The sequence below is a fragment of the Aulonocara sp. 'chitande type north' Nkhata Bay genome, linkage group LG3 (genome assembly GCF_057382095.1).
Source record: "Aulonocara sp. 'chitande type north' Nkhata Bay isolate Kocher_YH1m ecotype deep benthic linkage group LG3, A_spYH_male_GT1.1, whole genome shotgun sequence".
Classification (NCBI taxonomy): domain Eukaryota; kingdom Metazoa; phylum Chordata; class Actinopteri; order Cichliformes; family Cichlidae; genus Aulonocara; species Aulonocara sp. 'chitande type north' Nkhata Bay.
Genome location: NC_141346.1, coordinates 44,577,594 through 44,598,458, shown reverse-complemented (window position 1 = coordinate 44,598,458; position 20,865 = coordinate 44,577,594). Strand labels below are relative to the sequence as shown.

The 20,865-nt window shown below is 42.2% G+C and overlaps 1 protein-coding gene across 1 annotated transcript in view; it reads right to left on the bottom strand.

The window, feature by feature from the left end:
• The window catches only part of LOC147335852 (glucosidase 2 subunit beta-like), a 177,559-nt gene that overhangs the window by 74,059 nt on the left and 82,635 nt on the right, over nucleotides 1-20,865 (bottom strand). The window lies entirely within an intron of this gene.

Sequence of the window (20,865 nt, the reverse complement as noted above, 5' to 3'; positions counted from 1 at the left end):
CTGAGCTTTTCAAACAGTTTTAACAGTTACTTTAGTCTGACAAAAGCCGAATGACGAATTAGCGCTTCCAGTCAGAGACTGAGGCTACGTCCACACGTACACGGGTATTTTTGAAAACGGAGATTTTCCGTTTTCGTTTTAAAAAATAATCCCGTCCACACATAAAGGGAGAAATGAAAGAAAACGCTGCTATGAACATGCCAAAGCAGCAGGTGGCGCTACAATCCTAACCGTGCAGAAATGTTGGCCAATCAGAAGTCTAGAAGCCTCGGTGGGAAAAAGTAAACAAAGCTGGGGCATAGAAGCAGAACCGAGTCGTATGTGTGGAGGGACAGTAACTGTGTGTGTATGTAAGCATTTAAACACTGCAGAGAGTAGAATTAACAGTAACAGTATTGTGGAAATTCATTTCACCGAAACAATAACGTGGCGCACAGTGTGACGCATGCACCAGTTTATTGTATTTCCAGACTTGCTTTCGGCACAATTTACAGTGCAGCTACTCTGTTTTTTGTCAGACTTGAAATAGCCGAAATACCTTCACACTACGGAACTTCTATGGCTCTTCCGTTCGACAATCTCTCCGGCATTGGAACCATCGTCTGTTTTCTCTTCGGTCACGCTCGGTTGATTTTTCTAGTCGGCACACTCATTTCCTCCATTACGCGCTGGCTCCATTCCCAAACAAACACACGTGCGCCTTGGCACTTGTGCTGTACGTAACAAGTCACGCGACGTGACGCTGCGGCTGTGATTGGTTCGGCTCTGCGCTACTTAATTTGGATTGGCTGACCTTTTTTTTTTTTTTTTTTTTAAGAGGACAAGAGCGGCGAGGTCTATCGCGATAGCTTAATTTCTCTATCGAGTAAAAGTTATATCGCGATACATATCGTTATCGTTCTATCGCCCAGCTCTACTTCTGCATGAGGGAAAACCTGGTCGCTGGACATTTTCATGAAATGTCTTCAAAGCATGAAAAGAAGGCAGCTGGACCACTAGCGTTTTATTTTGTTTGTTTGCTTTTACCTGAGACTGTCCACAAGTTGTTCTGGAAGTGAAGAAGTCTCTTGGCTGAGAGGCGCTAGAGAAGCCCATCTGCCTTTTTTTCAAGCTATCACGACTACCATGATGTGAATGACAGAGAACCTAGACTGTCATCTAAGAAGCTGGTATCACCATTAGAGGTGGGCGGATAAAGTAACAGTATGAAATTCAGTATTGATACCGGCCCTGAAGTTACTCGGTATTGGACCGATACCAGAATCTGCAGTGTCACACACCACTTCTCTCTGCAGATAAGTCCTGAACAAAACCATCCAATCATTTGTGTTGTCATCATGTATCCCAATAGCCCTCTTGCTGAGACACACCAAGCACCATTAAACACACAGGCATGCAGTCATACACACTAAATTAGCCACACAAGAACCCTTCCCATGGGACAGAAGAAATAGGGGGTGGGAGGTGGCAGAGGGTATATCCAATCACTGAAATCAAGGCAGCTGACTGGTGAATAATGAATATAAATTGAATGCTCTTCACTTGCATTGCCGTGCACGGCTTCAGTGAGTGGGAGACGGAGCTGATACACAGCTATTGACATGATGGGGTGATTGTGGGGTGTGTTTATACATGCTTAAGATAGGACTGTATTATTGTCTGTCATTTTGTCTGCTTCTTTCCTTTATGGCTTTCCAGTGTATCTGTGTGTGTGTGTGTGTGTGTGTGTGTGTGTGTGTGTGTGTGTGTGTGTGTGTGTGCTTCTCCGTGTCTGTGAATGAGCCCTATTGACATCCTCTACTGTGACCCTCTGACTCCTGACAACTCCAATCAGTAGGATGAGTGGGAGGTGCAGGGAGGCAGTGTGAGTCCACAGCAAACTGCTATGTTGAGGGTGTGTGTGTGTGTAAGAGAGGAGTCAGCGTGTGTGTGTGCGTGCGTGCGTGCGTGTGCGAGCAAAGATATAAGAGGTTTGCACATAAATTGGTCCTATCCAGGTACAAATTCAGAAAAGGCGAGAAAGTTTGATACTCATGTGATGCACTGTTTTGTACATACTGCAGTTTAAGTTGTTACACTGGAGGTAATGGTGAGTCTAGATTCACTCTAAGCTTTATAAAAATTACAACACATCATTTTTCAGTTTTATCTGACAACCTAAAATCTAAAACGTGGAGATTTTGAAGTAAAGCGGAGCTACCCGCAGGCAAAGTCGTCGGCTCCGAGTCTGACATCATGCAATATGTCACCTCCTATTATGCTGGCAATTATCTATTAGCACCATTGCTTGCACTGGGGTTTGTGAGAGTCACATGCCAAACAGTGTGACCTGCCATTTTCTATCAACAAGGTCCAGATTTAGATTCCACATTAGTCCCTGCATGATGCCAGGCGCCTGTGTGAATGAGGGAGAGGAAAACCGTTGCACTTTGCTTAACACAAACACAATCCCAGATGGTTTTCTTCTCTGCTCAAGAGGAGAGCGAACCTGACGCTGTTCGCACTCACGTATGTGTGATATCTAACAAACACCCCAAAAGGGAAAAGAAACACACACTATCATTCTCCTCCAGCCGGATAAACCGTCATTCAGTCTCCTGTTATCCTGGGGAAGATGTGACTATACAGATGTGTCACTATTTCCTTTCTTTTAATCTCTTTAGTCTGTAGAATGGCATTGGGCTCATTTCAAGGCACAACTCTGACAATGCTGGCAGGATAGTCTCTTACAGTGTGTGATATATCTTTTTGTTGTCGGGCATTACAGCCTCGCTATCAGCACGCTACTATGCTAACTAGCAGGTAGCACTGCATTTGGCACTTTCTAGGATAATTGTTCTAATTCATGCATAACACATGCTTTTACTCAATCAGTAACTATAAACAGGTAGCTTTGCAGTGCATGTCATTGCCAGCAGAAACACTAAAGGACAGTTTGTCTTAAAACCACACAATAAATGAATGAGTCTGCAATCATGTTTTCTGTTCTGTCCCGTTCTTTTTTGTATATGTGTGTTTTTTTGCTGCTGATACAACCAAATTTCCCCTTCTGGGACAATTAAAGGATTATTCTATCTAAAATGAACGTATTTGGTGAAGTTTGATGTCATTATTTAATTGTGTTAACCAAATGTAATTAGTATTCCAAACCAACAAGTTCTTAAACCTCCCAGCTGAATAGTCTAACAAGCATGTTGGCTAACCAGGCCTTTTTCTTTATCCTCCTCATCATCTTGTACTGCCAGCCTCATGCCCGAGCTGCCTAAATCAATATTAAGACTTTTTGAGGTCCTGTGACCACCCTGGGTCTATCTTACTTGTTATCAGTACAAAATTCAAAAGCCAGCATCTATCATATGTACATGGGGGGAATTATTTTTTGAAACCCATCTGAATTTGTATGTTTGCTCACTTACAAAGGACTGACAAGTCGTTATTATGATATTGTCATAGAGAAAGACTAACCAAAACACACTACATACAAGTTATAAATTGTTTTGCATGTCAATGAGTGAAATATGCACTTGATCCCCAAACAAAACATGACTTAGTACTTGGTGGAGAAACTCTTGTTTCCCAAGCAAAGCAGTGAGATGTTTCTTGTAGTTGGTCTTGAGGATTTTGGTCTACAGAAACTCTTTATGCATCAGGTTTCTTGGCTCAACTCCCTCCACAGATTTCCTATAGGATTGAGGTTTGGAGACGGGCTAGGACACTCCATGACCTTCTTTAGTCACACCTTTGTTGCCTTGATGGTATGTTTTGGCTCACTGTCATGCTGGAAGACCCATCCATGACCCATCTTCAGTGTTCTGGCTGAGGGAAGGAGGTTCTCGTCCAATATTTTAAAGTACATCCAACAGAAAAACAGCCCCAAAGCACAACGTTTCCACCTTCGTGCTTGAATTTGGGGATGCTGTTCTCTGGGTTATAGTCAGCATTTCTCTTTCTCCTAACACGTCGGGTTGGGTTGACGCCAAATAGCTTGATTTTGGTTTCATCTGACCACATCACTTTCTCCCAAGCCTTCTCTGAATCACTTAAATGTTTAATGAAAAACTTAATACAGGCCTTTATATTTTCTACTCTCCAATTTTATCAGTCTGTGTGAATTGTAGTGAACTGGCAAGAGTGGCACATGGTGTGGTCTTCTGCTGCTCTAGCCCATCCACTTCAACGTTCAACATGTTGTGTGTTCAAAGATGCTCATCTGCATACGTTGGTTTTATCAAGTGGTGATTTGAGTTACTGTTGCCTTCCTATCATCAACCTCTTACATTAACAAGGCGTTTTTATCCAGGGAACTGCTGCTCGCTGAATATTTTCACTTTTACCGACCATTCTCTTTGTGTGGGAAAATCCATCCCAGAAGGTCAGCATATTGTGAACTACTCAGACCAACAACCGTATCACATTCAGAGTCACTTAATCACCTTTCTTCCCCAAAGTGATGCTTTTTTTTACCTAACGCATATACAAACGAGTCATAAAGATGATGTCTTTTATGAAAGAAGGCCAGATAAAAGCCACATTCTGCACATGGTACACTTAGTGTGATACATAATTAAATAAATAAAAAATCTGGGTGCTAAACCTACAGCGCTAACATGTTAGACTCCGAAAATAAGTCACACAAACTGTTAAAATCCTTCATCAAGCTAAATCATAAACATTTTGCTTTCAAAACTACAATAGCTGGGCTCTTTAGTCCCCAAGAGCTTACAGTGTTGATTAAAGAGGAGGTGATGCAACATGGTGGTAAACAGCTAGCATTAAATTTTAGCCAATTTTAAAAAACACAAACAGACAAAAAAACAAAACAATATAAGTTTTTGGTTGAAATATTACTTTTTTATATATTTCCAAATAAATGCTAGATTTGACTTATTTCCAAATCACTGCATTGTGTTTTTTTAATTTACATGTTTAAGAAACAGGGCTGCGTAAATCAGCCCTACAGCTACATGTTTTTTTTTTTATCAGCCATTTCCTGTTGAAAGACAATTATGTTTATCAGAGCTTTGTGCATGTATTAAACCAACTGAATCAAATATGTAGCATGCTGAATGTTATTCAGACAAATAGGTTTTAGTTTGCACGCACAAAAACAAAAACTTGCCTCTGCTCCAAGTTCTCATTTTTCTCTCATAACACAAAGGAAAAGAATGAGTTAGCGCGCTTGCTGAGCACACAAAAGTCAGGTGGCCAATCTGAGCGCAGATTGAAAGGGCAACAGAAGAAGGTGTGTGATTTATGCTTAATCCAAGCACTGTGTCTCATAAGGCTGTAACTGCACTTTCATTTCAGGGAGTAGTTTGTTAGCCACGGGGAGCCCTGTAAAAACCCCTGCTTGGTGCGATGATATAGTAGAGGTATGCCTTACTCGTGCTACACCTCAGCTTTGCAGGTAGACCCGCTTCACATTTCTACAAGGGCAGAATTAAAATGTGTTCCGCTGCAGAGGTCCTTCATGAGAGGTTTAATATATGTTTCACCTGCATGACATATCAGGCTTTCCGTTGTTTACAACCAAACATGATTTTTTTTTTCCTGCCAGCAGTCTCGGGCTTTCAGGCACTCTTTCATAGGCATGTAAAAAGCATCACATTATAAATTCCCTGGTCTATTATTACCTTTGCTGTAATGGCACATCCCACACAGCCGGTGCCAAAGAGCTCCGCTTGGGAACAGGCCCAAGGCACTGTGTTACACCAGTTACACCTAAGTAACTACATTGTAGTGATTGAAATTTGAAAACCTCGAGACCTCATTTTTCTTTTACTCTGTATGTCACACTCCTGTTCTATCTGTAGTTGCTCATTCGCTGACTAGCGCTTACTCTATCTTGCTTTTTCTCTCTTTTTTTTACGCTGAGGACATGTAGAGTCACTCTGGGTTTGTCGCGGGGTTCAAAAGCGCACTAAAATTTATGAATTACAAACTAAAGACCGGAATTCTCAAGCGCACAATTGTCACAACAATAACACAAACCAACAAGAAAAAAAGAAGTCATAGTTTGGCCTTGAACAACATGCTGCAAGGGGGCATAACTAGGAAACAAGTTCTTGTATGTGTTTAGAAAAGAAGGCAAAGGTAGCACTAGGATAGCCAATTAGCGACACAGGCTTTGTTGTTCATAAATAAAATGGAGCCACCGGTTCTGCAGAAGCATTTTAAATGCTGCCACAGCACACTGAATTTTTATTTCCCCAACCTCTGCCGCAGTGTCTAGTATCTCATTTCTCATTCACATGTAAGTACAATCGTGTTTTGAAACATAATATCGGAGTGCTTCACTGTCCCATTGGCATAAGTGCAAACAGCCATGGTAAAATCTGAAGTAATGAAGCGATGCTTTGCAGGGGGAGCGGCGCTGCCCCCTCGATACGCAGCGCTCTGAGACACTACAGTGTAAACTACACAGATATGATTGACTTGTCTAATCCAATTACACGAAGAAAGCGCTGTTCATTTAAAGTGTACATTAAGCTCCAATTTGGAGACTATTTTCTGATTAGCAGACTAATTGTTGCGTCTTGTCGATTTGCGCTACCTAACGTGATCCCGGCGCTGTCAATCAAGGCCGCGACTTCTGGACTGTCAATCACCGCGAGCCCGACATGCAAATCGTACGGAAACACACCCTTCACGTAGACTCAGAGTGTCCAAGTCGGTGCATTGAGCTCGCTTACATTTGTTGTATTTAACAGCCTTGACATTTACCAAAATTGATTTCTTTCACAGCCTTGCATTTGTTTGAACATACAACGGCGATGACTCTGTAATCCCATTTTAATTAGAAAGATGTAGCAAGCATGCTAAGCTCACACGCTCTATTCCCTGCAGCGATGCCACACTGGCGAGGAATCAATCACCAAGGCACCGGTTGCCGGGGCAACAAACAGGGGGCTTCTTCACTACTGTCTAAGTGGTAAATGATTGCCAGTGTAACTCATTGGTGGATGTGAGGAGTTTTTATCTGTCTGTCTGCACCCCCCACCCCCACCCCCACCCCGCATATACAGCGAGTTAATTAAAAGCAGCCGACATGAAATACATTTAAATATGAGCAGGAATGAAACATACAGTACAAATTGAATGCCCACGTCAAGGGGGTTTGAGGTTGGGTGTGGAGTGGGGGTGGGGTGGTAGCGGAAAGGCAATAGTGAAAAATGAATATGCAGTGTGAGGGAGGTGTGAAATGAAGAAAAACACACACACACGCTCGAGGAGCCTGGTGAATGGAGCAAGAGAGGGAGGGGTGCGAGGAGCCAGGTGACTCCAGAGCGTTTTCTGATTTTATGTCAGACTGTCGGTTTCAAAACTCTCGAACCAGGCACTGCTCACACTGTTTTTAGTTCATTTTCACCCTAACAGCCGTCAAGCTTTCCTTATAACTGTGCAGCTCATTCTTTGCTGTAGCACAGATTTTACATATTTACTCGCAATGCTCTTAATAGGGTATTAAAATATCTGCATATGGATACTGTACTTTATACAGCTATTTTATAGTATCGTATTGTGTGTTACAGGGTAGGGCTGATGTTTTCTGCCTTTCATTATAAAGATGAAAATCCAGTATATTGGTGTAAATGCCTTTCACACTGGTATACAGTGTTACAGTTAGCCATTTTGACTTTTAACAAGCACTAGCCAATATATCCAATATATAACATACCACTACAATATTGCAAGTATTCGCTTACAATACTTACTGAAAAACACACAAAAAATGAAAATAATGTCACAGATTTTAGTCTTCCTTGTAAAAATTACAAGTATTTTTGGGCATTGGTACAGGAGTCTAAACACAACTCTGAGTCAGTTGTTTGTTTACAGTAACGCCTGTTCTGAAATTGCTAAATCATGTCCCTGACCACTCAGATAATAATACAGAAAGATGAAATCTAAATTAAATCTACACATTTTTCTGCAATAAAAGAAATAGCTCTAAACAAACCCATGAGTAACCAGTGAAAAATACAAACCTATAACAACTCTGGTGGCAGCTAGTAGTTTTGGATGTGGAAGCCACCTACTTTAGTGTATTACAAATACTCATGAAAATTAACATATTTTGAAATAGCGGGGAACAAGAGTGCTGGAAAAGTTGATATAGTACAACTCTGCACAACACGGCCACCCAGCACAGGATTTGTTATTTCAACATTTCGACTTTTGTCGGAGCTTCATGCACAGCAGGGTTTGCATGGAGGCTGAATAAATGTGAAGGCACCCACTGCTGCACAACTGCTTGTTATACTCAGGTTCACAATGAGAAGTTTGCAAAACTAAAACTGATCATACTGACAAACCAACAGCACACCTTCCAAACTCTGTCTCTCATACATAAATTAGAGAGCAACCACATTTCTGCCACTATCTGCCATCTTTATAATTTAGCCGCATCATCTTATAATGAAAAACACACTGTACTGTATTATGCTTACATGACTCTGGCACATATATTCCATATAGCAACTGAAGGAAACTGTTTCCAGGGCCTACTCCGTGGATCGGCTTCCTCCGAGGCGTGGACGTCTATCAGCAGAGAATGTACCTTCACCTATCAGCAGAGAATGTCCCTTAGTCTGTAACACAGTCAAATATATTCTCAAGTAATATTCAAGCATGCCATTCAGCGTGTTAGTACGAGCAGCTCGGGAGCAGCTTGGGAGAACAAGAAAACAGAGACTGCTTTAGATTGTCTTCCCAAAGTGACTCAACTTTATTCACAAGTACAACAGTTTATATAGAGGGTAAAATTCATGAGACAGCAGATTTATCAGTTTAAACCAGTACAGACCAAGATAAGGCAGCGTCTTCCTGCCCTTGGGTGAAGAAGCATCCTTTGTGTAGTTTATTAGTTCAGCTACAATTGTGATTATCTCAGCGACATATTTTCAAGGCACAAAACGAAGAGTTCTTACATTAGTGAAATCTGAAACAAACCATTTGGCCTTCAACAGGCGTCTAAAAGATTAAGAAACTAATGTAGCTGAGGGAGTGATCTCTGTGGTATTTCAACCTTGTACCAGCCTGTGATTCTCACACATCAATTCTTGGGTCAAAGAGAAAAATAACTAAAACAAAGGGGCCTTATTGAATGACAGAGTTTTCCTGCATAATGTCACTATAAAACAATATCCAGTAAATGCTCCCATGGTACTAAAATACCTAACAGCAACCCAATCAATTATCAATTAATTCTACATCATTAAAAGGAAACCAATTGTAATCATTTCTAACAAAACGGTACTTCTGGATCCTACTAGAGTAGCTTTGCATGACTCACAGTTTAATATAACCCTACATGGGGAAAATACAGGGACATCTACACATTACAGCCACAGGAGTTGTTTGAACCCCACGCCATGAAGCTGCCGGCACATTGTTTTTGAGTCACTATGCACCTCAGGACTCTGATGCTTTCTATGGTCTGCCACTTCGTTGCCGTGGTTCCTACATACTGCAATATTATCACTTACACCTGATCGTGGAATATCTAGGAGGAAAGACATTTAATGAACTGATTTGTGTCCAATGTGGCATCCTATCACAGCACCACACTCGAATTCAGTGAGTTCTTCTTTACTGCATGGATAAGTGCTTGATTTTATACACCTGTGCAATGGGACTGAAAAGCAAGGCTTCATGACAGCGGGTAGCTCCGCATGTTTGATTTGGCAGATTTTTTACACCGGATGCCCTTCCTGACACAGCTGGGGCTCTTTCGCTTGTTAGCCGACTGTATAAACCACTACATTACGGAGCCCCGGCAATGGGACTGTAAACATCTGAATTCAAAGATAAAGAGGTACACTATATACACTATATTAACTCATGTTCATATAGTGTATCCTATAGTGTGCAGCTGCTCAGCCTCTGTCTGTAATTAGCCATGTTGCTATCCTTAAGCCAGCTTTCTTCTGACTGGTCGCCACTTTAAAACTTGAGGTTTGAAAACCAGGTGGGTGGAGCTGCTGTGCTCACAGTCAGAGGAGTTGGCCTGAGATGACCATTAATAAAGATTTCTGTTCTCAGTGTTAGAAAACACTGTCTGAAACAGCACATTTATTATAGTACACTCTGAAGTCTGAGCTCATAAGGATTATTGGTAGACACTCTGAAGTCATTATTTAACATTGTGACAGTATATAATGCAGAGATGTAGAAGATGGGAAATAAGGATGGCCCTGATTTAAATCGAAATTGAAATTTTTTACCTAACTTAATGGGTTTGTACGAAGGATGCAGTAAACGGTTAGTTCCACCTAATGTTTTTTCTTTTGGAAACAGAAAACAAGCGTTGCCTGTGCCTAATCCTGCCAGTGAAAATAACATCATTTTGCAGCACTTGGGATGCCCTGGACTAAGCAATGGCTCTCCATCAAGCGCTTTAGAAACAGAGCACAGATCACATTGGCCTGACAATAAAATGGTGTACACACCAGCAAACTCAGGTTGTCCATCTGGCAGCAGGCGCTGCCTGTCTATCCACTGGGATCATTCCTTCCTACTCTTCTGCCTCCCACCACTGTCTCTCCAATTAAAAGTTACACATCAGCCTCAAGTCTGAGCCAGACTTCCAGATGGTTGGAATGATAAAGCAAGCTTTTTCTTCTGTTGCATTGTCAGCGGAGAAATCAGTTACCTGTGTGTCTATTTTCCAAAAGTGCTGTGCAGTTGGGTGGTTGGCGGCTGCTTTGGGAATTGAGCCGAGTTCTCGTGTTTAGTTAAATCTCCAAACTGTGCTCTGTACTTTCAGACACAGAAGCTCGGAGCTGAGTGAGGAACTGCAGATTTCAAATGCTAATGCTGAGCCACATTTTGTTCCCTTTTAGGTTAGATGAGACTGTTTGTTTTTCAGTTTTGCTTTCACCGTTTCTCCTGACATTAAAAGGGACACCGAGACTTTTGTTGAAATGTGAAGAAATGCCAATTACAACTCTGCATTCTGACATAATAGGTTGCAATTTAAGTTGCACTCCCAGCATACGGTGAAGCAAACGTTTCTCTATGATCGGCTGGAGTGAGAAAGCTGAATATCACAAGCACTCATCCGACTGTCTCCATTTATTTCCTAGCTAGCTTTCAGACGATGATGTGCATTAAGCTGTCAGCGACCAAATACCGCAGATATATATATATATTTTTTTTTTAACCATTACTGCATCCACCGTTTGTTATCTCGCACGTGTTTTAAACGCAGTTGACAAGTAAATCCCACAGCTCAGTATTTGTGCTGCCTCCTTGTGAAAATCTTCCTGTGTATGAACAACGAGCACATCTCTTAAGACCGCAAGACTGCAGCCCTCACAACACAGAACCTTACTTAAACAGCTGAGAACTTAATCATAGCAAGCACAGGTAGAGCAAAGACAGCACAAAGGAGAATACGCCATGCTGGTATGGTCAGCATCTTCTCAGTGTATTCATACCAAAGCCAGCAGAGCATCATCAGTTCCAACTGCATCCTGCAGCTCACACAATCCCGTGTGGGAGACAACTTATGGTTTCTGTGTATCATTAACAGGCTGGCAGCCACCTGTCTTCGTGATGTGCTATGCTTGGATTTTTTAATTCCTCAATAACTGTGAGTTTTGATCCAATATCATCTGACAGGCACGTCTAATGAATAACAGATCCCGCCAACAGCCCAGTTTTTAAAGCAACATGGGACTTTAGATGAAATCCATCCAACGGTTTCTTGAACTGTTTTACAGTCGGCTGGTGCCAGGATACATTGTAACAGAACTTGAAAGCCTCACGCAGTCAAGTTGAATATCACTGTAGTAGATCAGAAGAAAACAGAAGAAGATGGTTGTGTATATATCCAATAGGTAATTTCAGTTTTAATTTCTCCTTTTTCGAAAGAAACCAATTCAATTGGTTTAAGCTTCTGACCAGGATCCCTCCTGGTGAGGTGAGGTGTTCCGGGCATGTGCCACTGGGTGGAGGCCTCTCAGCTGGGAACGCCTCTGTGTTTCCTCGGATAAGCTGGAAGAGATGGATGGGGAGAGAGGTCTAGGGTTCTCTGCTTAGACTGTTGCCTCAGTGACTTGGCCCCAGATAAGCAGAAGAAGATGGATGGATGGATGGAATTTCAGTTTTAAAATAGAGAACATAAACTTTTATTAAGGTCCGAACATAAGCCTGTTTTAAGTCAATTTCATCAATTTTCATGCAAAATGTAAAATTAGTTTAATTCCTTCAAACAACACTCACACCTAAGACTGTTAGTCTGCTGGGGAAAAGCTGATTACAAACAGGAAGCTAAATGAAAAACCTCCTTGTGATTGCTTTGGTTGATAGCAGATTGCTGTGGTTGCCCGTCGTTTGCATTGAGAACGTAGGGCTGTTCGATATAACGATATATTTCGGATCACGATATAAAAACGTCTACCGTTTCATTTTACGCTATCGTTTGTTTCGTGGTGTCGCAAAATAAACCGTTTACAGCAATATTTTTCATCATTTCGATAGTCACTCTAGAATTTCTTAAAGTTCTCTCTGTCTCTTATATTTAATATAACCACACTACGGACAGACAACCGACTGTTTTTATGCGTTGTCGTTAGCAACAACGACGGAAAAACACGTTGCGTGGCTCCACCGTCCACTTGTTTATTTCCCACATAAACCTTTCGCAATAAAGCTTCAGATGCTATTGAGATTTTTCAAAATAAACGGAATCGAGTGAAATAGTATGCAGAGTGTTTACGGACGAGAAGCTAAAAAGAGCTGTCAGGTGCTAAAAAATAAACCTTAGAACAGCCTTTTCCCCGCATCACGCCATGTAATAAATACTCACAAAGAAAATTGCAGCCGTTTCAACCTATCTAACACTTGGCTCCAGGTACACGACGCCCAGCTGAAAACACTTCACGCAAGTTGAGTTGCCCAAGATTCACAGACTTTACAGAAAAAGTAAACTTTTGGTGATATACATCGTTGTCGGGACGATAATTGTCTTATATCGGGATATGAGATTTTGGTCATATTGCACAGCCCTAGGAGGATGCTAACCTCTCTACAATTGCTTGTTAGCTAGACTGAGCAGCAGTGAAACCTGAAAAGGTGTGATGCAAACTGGAAGCAACTTTCAAAGTAAAAGATTTGCCGTATCACTGAAATCGACATGGTTACTTTGAACAGGAGCAGTAGCCTTTTGCGGTTTATGTCACACTCTTTACAGTTTCTCTACCGCTTAGCAGGCAGTTGGCGAGTGTTTACGCCGTCTTCCAATGCAAACTATGGGCTCGTGACCAAACGCAAACTAAAGATTTTCAGTGCAGCCTATTTACATCGTTGCACCCAGTTTCACCTAGCAACAGCAAGCAATCTCTAGCAACCACTCGCTAGCCAACTGGGAAATACACATTTTTCACTAGCCGCCTAGAGACCAGGTGCCTTACACTTTTATCCAACTAATTATGGCTGTCAACCTTAATTTGTTAATCAACAAATGAGGAAACACAAAAAAACAGAAGCTAAAAATTGTTCCTGTTTTTCAAATATGCAGTCTTGCTGCTTTCTTTTCTATGTACGATAGCCAATGTTAGCACTCATTAGCTTAACTATTGTTTGTCGCTAAAGTGCAGCAGTCGCCAAGCAGTAATATTTCAGGGAGGTTATTTTCAGTGTCAGTTTAAATGACCAAACATTATGAGCTGCTGTGGCGTTTGGCTGCCTGTATGGCAGGAATAGAAGTAAGGGTGTTTGCATGCAGTGCCATGCAGTATACTAGCTGCTGTGACAAAAGGGTATGCACTCGCTTTTACATTATAAATAACAGAACGGAAACTGGCAGAAGAGCAAAAGAAAGCCTGTTGTTGTTGTTTCATGTTCAAGCTGGGCAATTCATATAATGATGTGACATCATGAATGAAAAGGTGCCTTCCAATGCAATGCTTTTGCTGACTGAGCTAACCAGATCATCAAAACCCAACAAAGAAACAGACGCCAGTTATGCAGCAACAAAATCTTCCAGAAATAATAGGAAGTAAGGTCACATGATAATTAAAAATGTGTATCGTTTCATCTTTGCCATATTTTCAGAGTACAAATCAATACAAGCCACCACGCTGGCATTCAGCAGGGTCACCACTCAATGATCTATTTGTGTCTTCTTCTGTCTCCTCCGTCAAGCTCATTACCAGCAAAATGTGGGCTGAGGGTGAACTGTGTGGCTGAGCCTCAAGTATGTGCCCCTAATAAGTGCTAAAGCAGTGTGGTGGGCAGTGAGGGAGAATGCAAGGTGATAATTGAGAGCACAACAGTCATTTACAATATGTGTATGGGCTCAAAATGTGGTCATAAATATTTTGTACTTGTAAAAAAGATTTGTATGTGCGTAAAAAAGATTTGTATGTGTAAAAAGAATTTGTGTGTGTAAAAAGAATTTGTGTGTGCGTAAAAAAGATTTGTATGTGTAAAAAAGATTTGTGTGTGCGTAAAAAAGATTTGTGTGTGTAAAAAAGATTTGTGTGTGCGTAAAAAAGATTTGTATGTGTAAAAAAGATTTGTGTGTGCGTAAAAAAGATTTGTATGTGTAAAAAAGATTTGTGTGTGCGTAAAAAAGATTTGTATGTGTAAAAAAGATTTGTGTGTGCGTAAAAAAGATTTGTATGTGTAAAAAAGATTTGTGTGTGCGTAAAAAAGATTTGTATGTGTAAAAAAGATTTGTGTGTGTAAAAAAGATTTGTGTGTGTGTAAAAAAGATTTGTGTGTGCGTAAAAAAGATTTGTGTGTGGACTTAGAAAAAAAAACCCTGCAAGTTACAAGTACGGATTTTTGACCCTATTTTTCTTCCCTTCATCTGATTGGTCAATGTCATGTCAATCACAAATGTAACAATCCAATCAGAGAACAGATGGGTTTGGCTGTCGGAGGGGCGCTGTTTTGAACTGCAGGTCCTTGAAGGGTGATACCGTTTGAAGCTGGAGGATCGCTATATAAATATCCGATAGCAGCTAGGTCCCCTAACTTTCAGTAGCTGTTGAAAGGATAAAGTTGTGGTATATCAGTGGTTAGAAATAACATTATTACTTTAGGATTAATTTAACACAAAGTCAGGGCTGACCCAGGACCATTGCTGTGAGTCACAGTGCGCAGCATAAAAGTCCTTTCACATCGGATGCAGGATACGCTGCTAATGCTAACTAAAAGCAAAGGATCCAGAATTTGTTACGCTGGCTGCTGGGCTCTGTGGGTTTTTGCAGCAGCTCTACCTGTACTAGATGCACCTGCTCCTTGTCTTTTCTATCTCTGACTTTATGTCCTCTACAAGAGTTTTTTTTTGCTAGTTCTTCAAATGTTCAATAAAAACATGTATGCTAATTCATAACGAAGAAAGCTTTGTAATGAAGACTGTCATTTCCAAAACACTGCCCGCCCCCACCCCGCGGTCCGCAGCGCTGTTGAAAAGGCTGTGGAAGTCCCTGTATTAAACACGTAGACCTGTGACACAAAAATCACCAAACTCGGACGACCACAGACTGTTTTCCTTCGTGGTGATGAAGGAAAAGGCTGGGTTGGCATGTAAAAGGGCATTTATTCCCTTCAAAGACCTGCAGTTCAAAAAAAGCGCCCCTCGACAGCCAAACCCATCTGTTCTCTGATTGGATTGTTACATTTGTGATTGATGTGACATTGACCAATCAGATGAAGGGAAGAAAAATAGGGTCAAAAATCCGTACTTGTAACTTGCAGGGGTTTTTTTTCTAAGTCCACACACAAATCTTTTTTACACATACAAATCTTTTTTACGCACACAAATCTTTTTTACGCACACACAAATCTTTTTTACACATACAAATCTTTTTTACGCACACACAAATTCTTTTTACACACACAAATTCTTTTTACACATACAAATCTTTTTTACGCACACACAAATCTTTTTTACAAGTACAAAATATTTATGACCACATTTTGAGCCTATACATGTGCACCCTTTGTTTTAAATGTAGCATGCATTTCAGGCATCCATAGTAACAGTAAGTACTACATGCATATATACATACATACTAGGGGTGCAACGATATTCGTATCGATATTGAACCGTTTGATACAGTGCTTTCGGTTCGGTACGCATCGAACAATACAACATTTGTAATTTATTTTATCAACTTTCCTTCTGACGATGCTGTCTGTGTTGAGCGCTCAGTGAATCTGCGTTCGACTACTCCGCCTAGGCTGCACTGTCGAGCGCAGATCCACTGAGCACTCAACACAGACAGCATAGTCAGAAGGAAGAGCGCAGGGCAAGCTAGCAAGACAGAAGTTAAGCTCTCCTTGCAAGATGGACCTCCCCCACTCTCATTCAGATCTGGCGTTTGGAATTATTTTGGTTTTCATGTGACGTATGACCCTGAAGGTAAGCGAGTCATGGACTAAAGTAAAACAGTATGTTGGATGTGCCACGCAATGCTTAATTACATGGGTGGGAACTAGTGTGTTAGCGCAGTTAGCTCGTTAACGTGTTGGCCGTCTAGCCCCATGCACGGGGCGATCGGCGGTAGCTCGTTAACGGAGATTTGCCGTGTTGTGGCGTTAAGGTCATTTCAACGAGATTAACCTGAAAGCACTAGTGGGAACACAACGAATATGACTGCACATTTACGCCGACATCATCCTAGTGCAAAGACAAAAACAACAAGCATGCTACTAACTTTAGCCGAGTCATTTAGACAGCTGTTAGCACATGATTCTCCTTATGCTGCTGAGAATATAGCCCAGAAGAAGCGGATAGTATAGCTTTTATTTTGGAAAGAGACATTTCTCTGTAATAAACTCTCTTTTCCAAAGATGAGTGATTCCTCAATCAGATACAGGGCTCGCAAAATCGCTAGCCCGACGTCCTGGGGCTAGCAATTTTTTCAGTCGGGCTACCAAAATCTATCTCTTCCCTGCCCGTCGGGCTATTGTAGGAAGGAAAAATATATGTCAATGCTTTTGCATTCTTTCAGAAATGTAGCTGGGTAATTATGTCATTGGCATCGGTGAGCCACTGTCAATATGTGACATATTGAAATCGCGTTTGAATTTGCGCTTGTTTTTTGCTTTCACTTTGCAATCGCGCGAACTGTGTATAGAGAGCGACAGCACTGATCTGTAAGTGATGATAATTTGTGCACCAATTCCTCTGACATCGTCTTATTAATTGTTAGCTTACTATGCAAACATGACAAGTGAAATCTCCCGCAGCTTACACATGTGAGAGGTTGATCGCGCAGAGAATCGCTGAGCTTATGTGAGTCCGTGTGTAAAAGTAGCAGTATATATATTTTAGTTCTGCTGAGCCAAATAAGACAGGTCAGGGTGAAGAAGTCAGAATCAGAATCAGAATACTTTATTGATCCCTGGGGGAAATTATTTTTTGTTACAGTGCTCCATTTTAAACCAACATTAAGACAAGACAGACAATACGCTAACTAAGAATAGTACAATATATACATATATATACATACATACATACATAAGTCACTTATAAATAAATATTTGGAAAAGAAACATGTGTAGCTGTAGCAGCAAACAGTGTGTTAAGTGGATGCGTTGTACAGGGAGATGGCCACAGGCAGGAATGATTTCCTGTGTCGTTCAGTGGTGCTTTTCGGTAATCTCAGTCTCTCACTGAACGAGCTCCTGTGACTGACCAACATGTCATGGAGTGAGTGGGAGGTGTTATCCAACATTGTCTTTATCTTGGACAGCATCCGCCTCTCCGACACCACCTTGAGGGAGTCCAGCTCCATCCCCACAACATTGCTGGCCTTACGGATCAGTTTATTAAGTCTGTTGGCATCTGCGACCCTCAGCCTGCTCCCCCAGCATGCAACAGCATAGAGGATCGCACTGGCCACAACAGACTCATAGAAAATCCTCAGCATTTTCTGGCAGATGTTGAAGGACCTCAGTCGCCTCAAAAAATAGAGACGACTCTGGCCCTTCCTGTAAAGTGCTGTGGTGTTTTTAGCCCAGTCCAGTTTATTGTCAATGTGTACTCCAAGGTATTTATAGTCCTCCACAATGTCAACACTGACCCCCTGGATTGAAACAGGGGTCAAGTGTTTCCTGGTCTTCCTGAAGTCCACGATCAGTTCCTTGGTCTTTGCCACGTTGAGCTGCAGATGATTCTGCTCACACCACGTGACAAAGGAGTCGACCACAGCCCGGTACTCTGTCTCATCATCCCTGCTGATGCATCCAACCACCGCAGAGTCATCAGAAAACTTCTGAAGATGGCAGGTCTCTGTGCAGTGGCTGAAGTCTGTGGTGTAGAGGGTGAAGAGGAAGGGGGAGAGGACAGTCCCCTGTGGTGCCCCTGTGTTGCTAATCACCTTGTCAGACACACACTGTGGGAGACGTACATATTGTGGTCTTCCTGTCAGGTAATCAACAATCCAGGACACCAGAGAAGCATCCACCTGCATCGCTGCTAACTTATCACCCAGGAGGGTCGGCCTGATGGTGTTGAAAGCACTGGAAAAGTCAAAAAACATGACCCTCACAGTGCTCGCCGGCTGGTCCAGATGGGTGTAGACACGATTGAGCAGGTAGATGATGGCGTCCTCTGTTCCGAGACGAGGCTGATAAGCGAACTGAAGGGGATCCAGATGTGGTCTTACTATGGGTCGCAGCTGGTCCAGGATGAGCCTTTCCAGGGTCTTCATGATGTGGGAGGTCAGTGCCACGGGCCTGTAATCCTGGGGGCCACTGGGACGAGGCGTCTTTGGTACAGGGACGAGGCATGATGTCTTCCACATCACCGGGACCCTCTGCAGACTCAGACTCAGCATAAACAGTTTATGAAAGACTCCACACAGCTGGGGGGCACAGGCCTTGAGGACAAGGGGACTCACTCCGTCTGGTCCAGCAGACTTGCCTGAGTGAAGTCTCCTCATTTGCATCTCAACCTGGTATTGAGTGAAGGTGATGGGTGGGGGAGGGGTGTCAGGAATCTCACAGGAGGCAACATGTGAAGAGAGAGGCTGGCACAGTGGTGTGGCTCTGGATTCCAGGCTGACTGCAGGTGAGGTTGTGGGGGTGGGAGCAGACACTGTGGTGTCGAATCTATTGAAAAACAGATTCAACTCGTCGGCTCTATTCTCACCTCCCTCAGCTCCCCTGCTGTTGGTTGGCCTGAATCCAGTGATGGTCTTCATGCCCCTCCACACCTCTCTCATGCTGTTCTGCTGGAGTTTCCACTCCAGCTTCCTCCTGTAATTGTCCTTAGCCTCTCTGATCTTGTCCTTTAGTAACACCTGGATCTTCCTCACCTCCTCTTTGTTGCCCCCTCTGAAAGCCCTCTTCTTGTTATTGAGGAGGGCTTTGATGTCCTTAGTCACCCACGGCTTGTTATTTGGGTAACAATGAACAGTCTGAGCTGGAACAATGGAGTCGGTGCAGAAAGTTATGTAGTCTGTGATACACTCAGTAAGCCCATTGATGTCCTCGGCGTGAGGCTCACAGAGTGTTTCCCAGTCGGTCACCTCGAAACAGCCCTGTAGTTCCGCTATTGCCTCCTCTGACCACCTCCTAACAGTCCTGGTGGTCACAGGTTCCCTCCTCACAATTGGCACATAGCGGGGGGTGAGGTGAATCAGGTTATGATCTGACCTACCAAGTGGGGGGAGGGAGGAGGAGCTGTATGCATCCTTGACGTTAGCATACAGTAAGTCTAAAGTTTTCTCTCCCCTGGTGGGACAGTCCACATATTGTTTGAATGTTGGTAGTGTATTGTCCAGTGATACATGGTTGAAGTCACCCGAGATCACAATAAAGGCACTCGGGTGCTGAGTCTGTAGCCGAGCTATGGCAGAGTGGATAGTGTCACATGCAGCTGTGGGGTTAGCAGAGGGGGGAACATAAACAGCCACCAAGATGACGTGAGAGAATTCCCTGGGTAAATAATACGGCCTGAGTCCAACAGCACACAGTTCAGTGTCCGGGCAACAAATCCTTTCTTTGATTGTTATGTTGGCAGGGTTACACCACCGGTTGTTAACTAAGTGACAGCCAAAGAAAAGCTTACCACAAAACGGAGAAGTTATGACAAATGAGACTATAAGGCAAAAAGAAAGTGCAGCTTTATGGTTTCATGGACAAAAGAATTTCTGTTGCTGCAATATGACGAGCTAAATAACCAGGGCTGCACATAAGTGGTCCGCAGGTGCGCATTCGCTGTCAAAATAAAAAACACGCACAAGGGTTAGGGTTAAATTTAAAAACTGTACTTTTGAGTTAAAATATATATTTATAATTTTAATAAATGACAAATTAAAAAGGCATGAACATTTTTTTTGTATCGAAAAAATATCGAACCGTGACACCAAAGTATCGAACCGAACCGAACCGTGAATTTTGTGTATCGTTGCACCCCTAATACATACATAATTAAATTACCAGTACTGCTAATTTAAGGTAGCTGTGGCATAAACCTTACATTTGGTGGTGGACTAATACATCTTATATATATACATAAACTTAAACTAAACCTTACCAGATTACCAGACCTCGACAGATTTCTAAACATATTTCAACACAATGTTGAGCAGAAATGCTGACAGCCAGAAACGAGGAAAAACCAAAAATTATGTTACAATTTCATATAAACCACACGTACAAAGATACTGGGAACCCATCTCAATTGAACAAATCAATATAACAATGTAACAACCTCAATTATATCTTGCACACGGGGAGACGAGACCGTTTTGTAGGGAGATAATCTTGACTGAATAGATCAAAGTGAAGGGAGTAGATTGAGTCCACAAAGGTTTGACATGAGTTTGCATGCATCTGAAATCTCAATTACGCTACTTTATTAAATTGATCTATCAGAAAACCCCTCCCTTATAG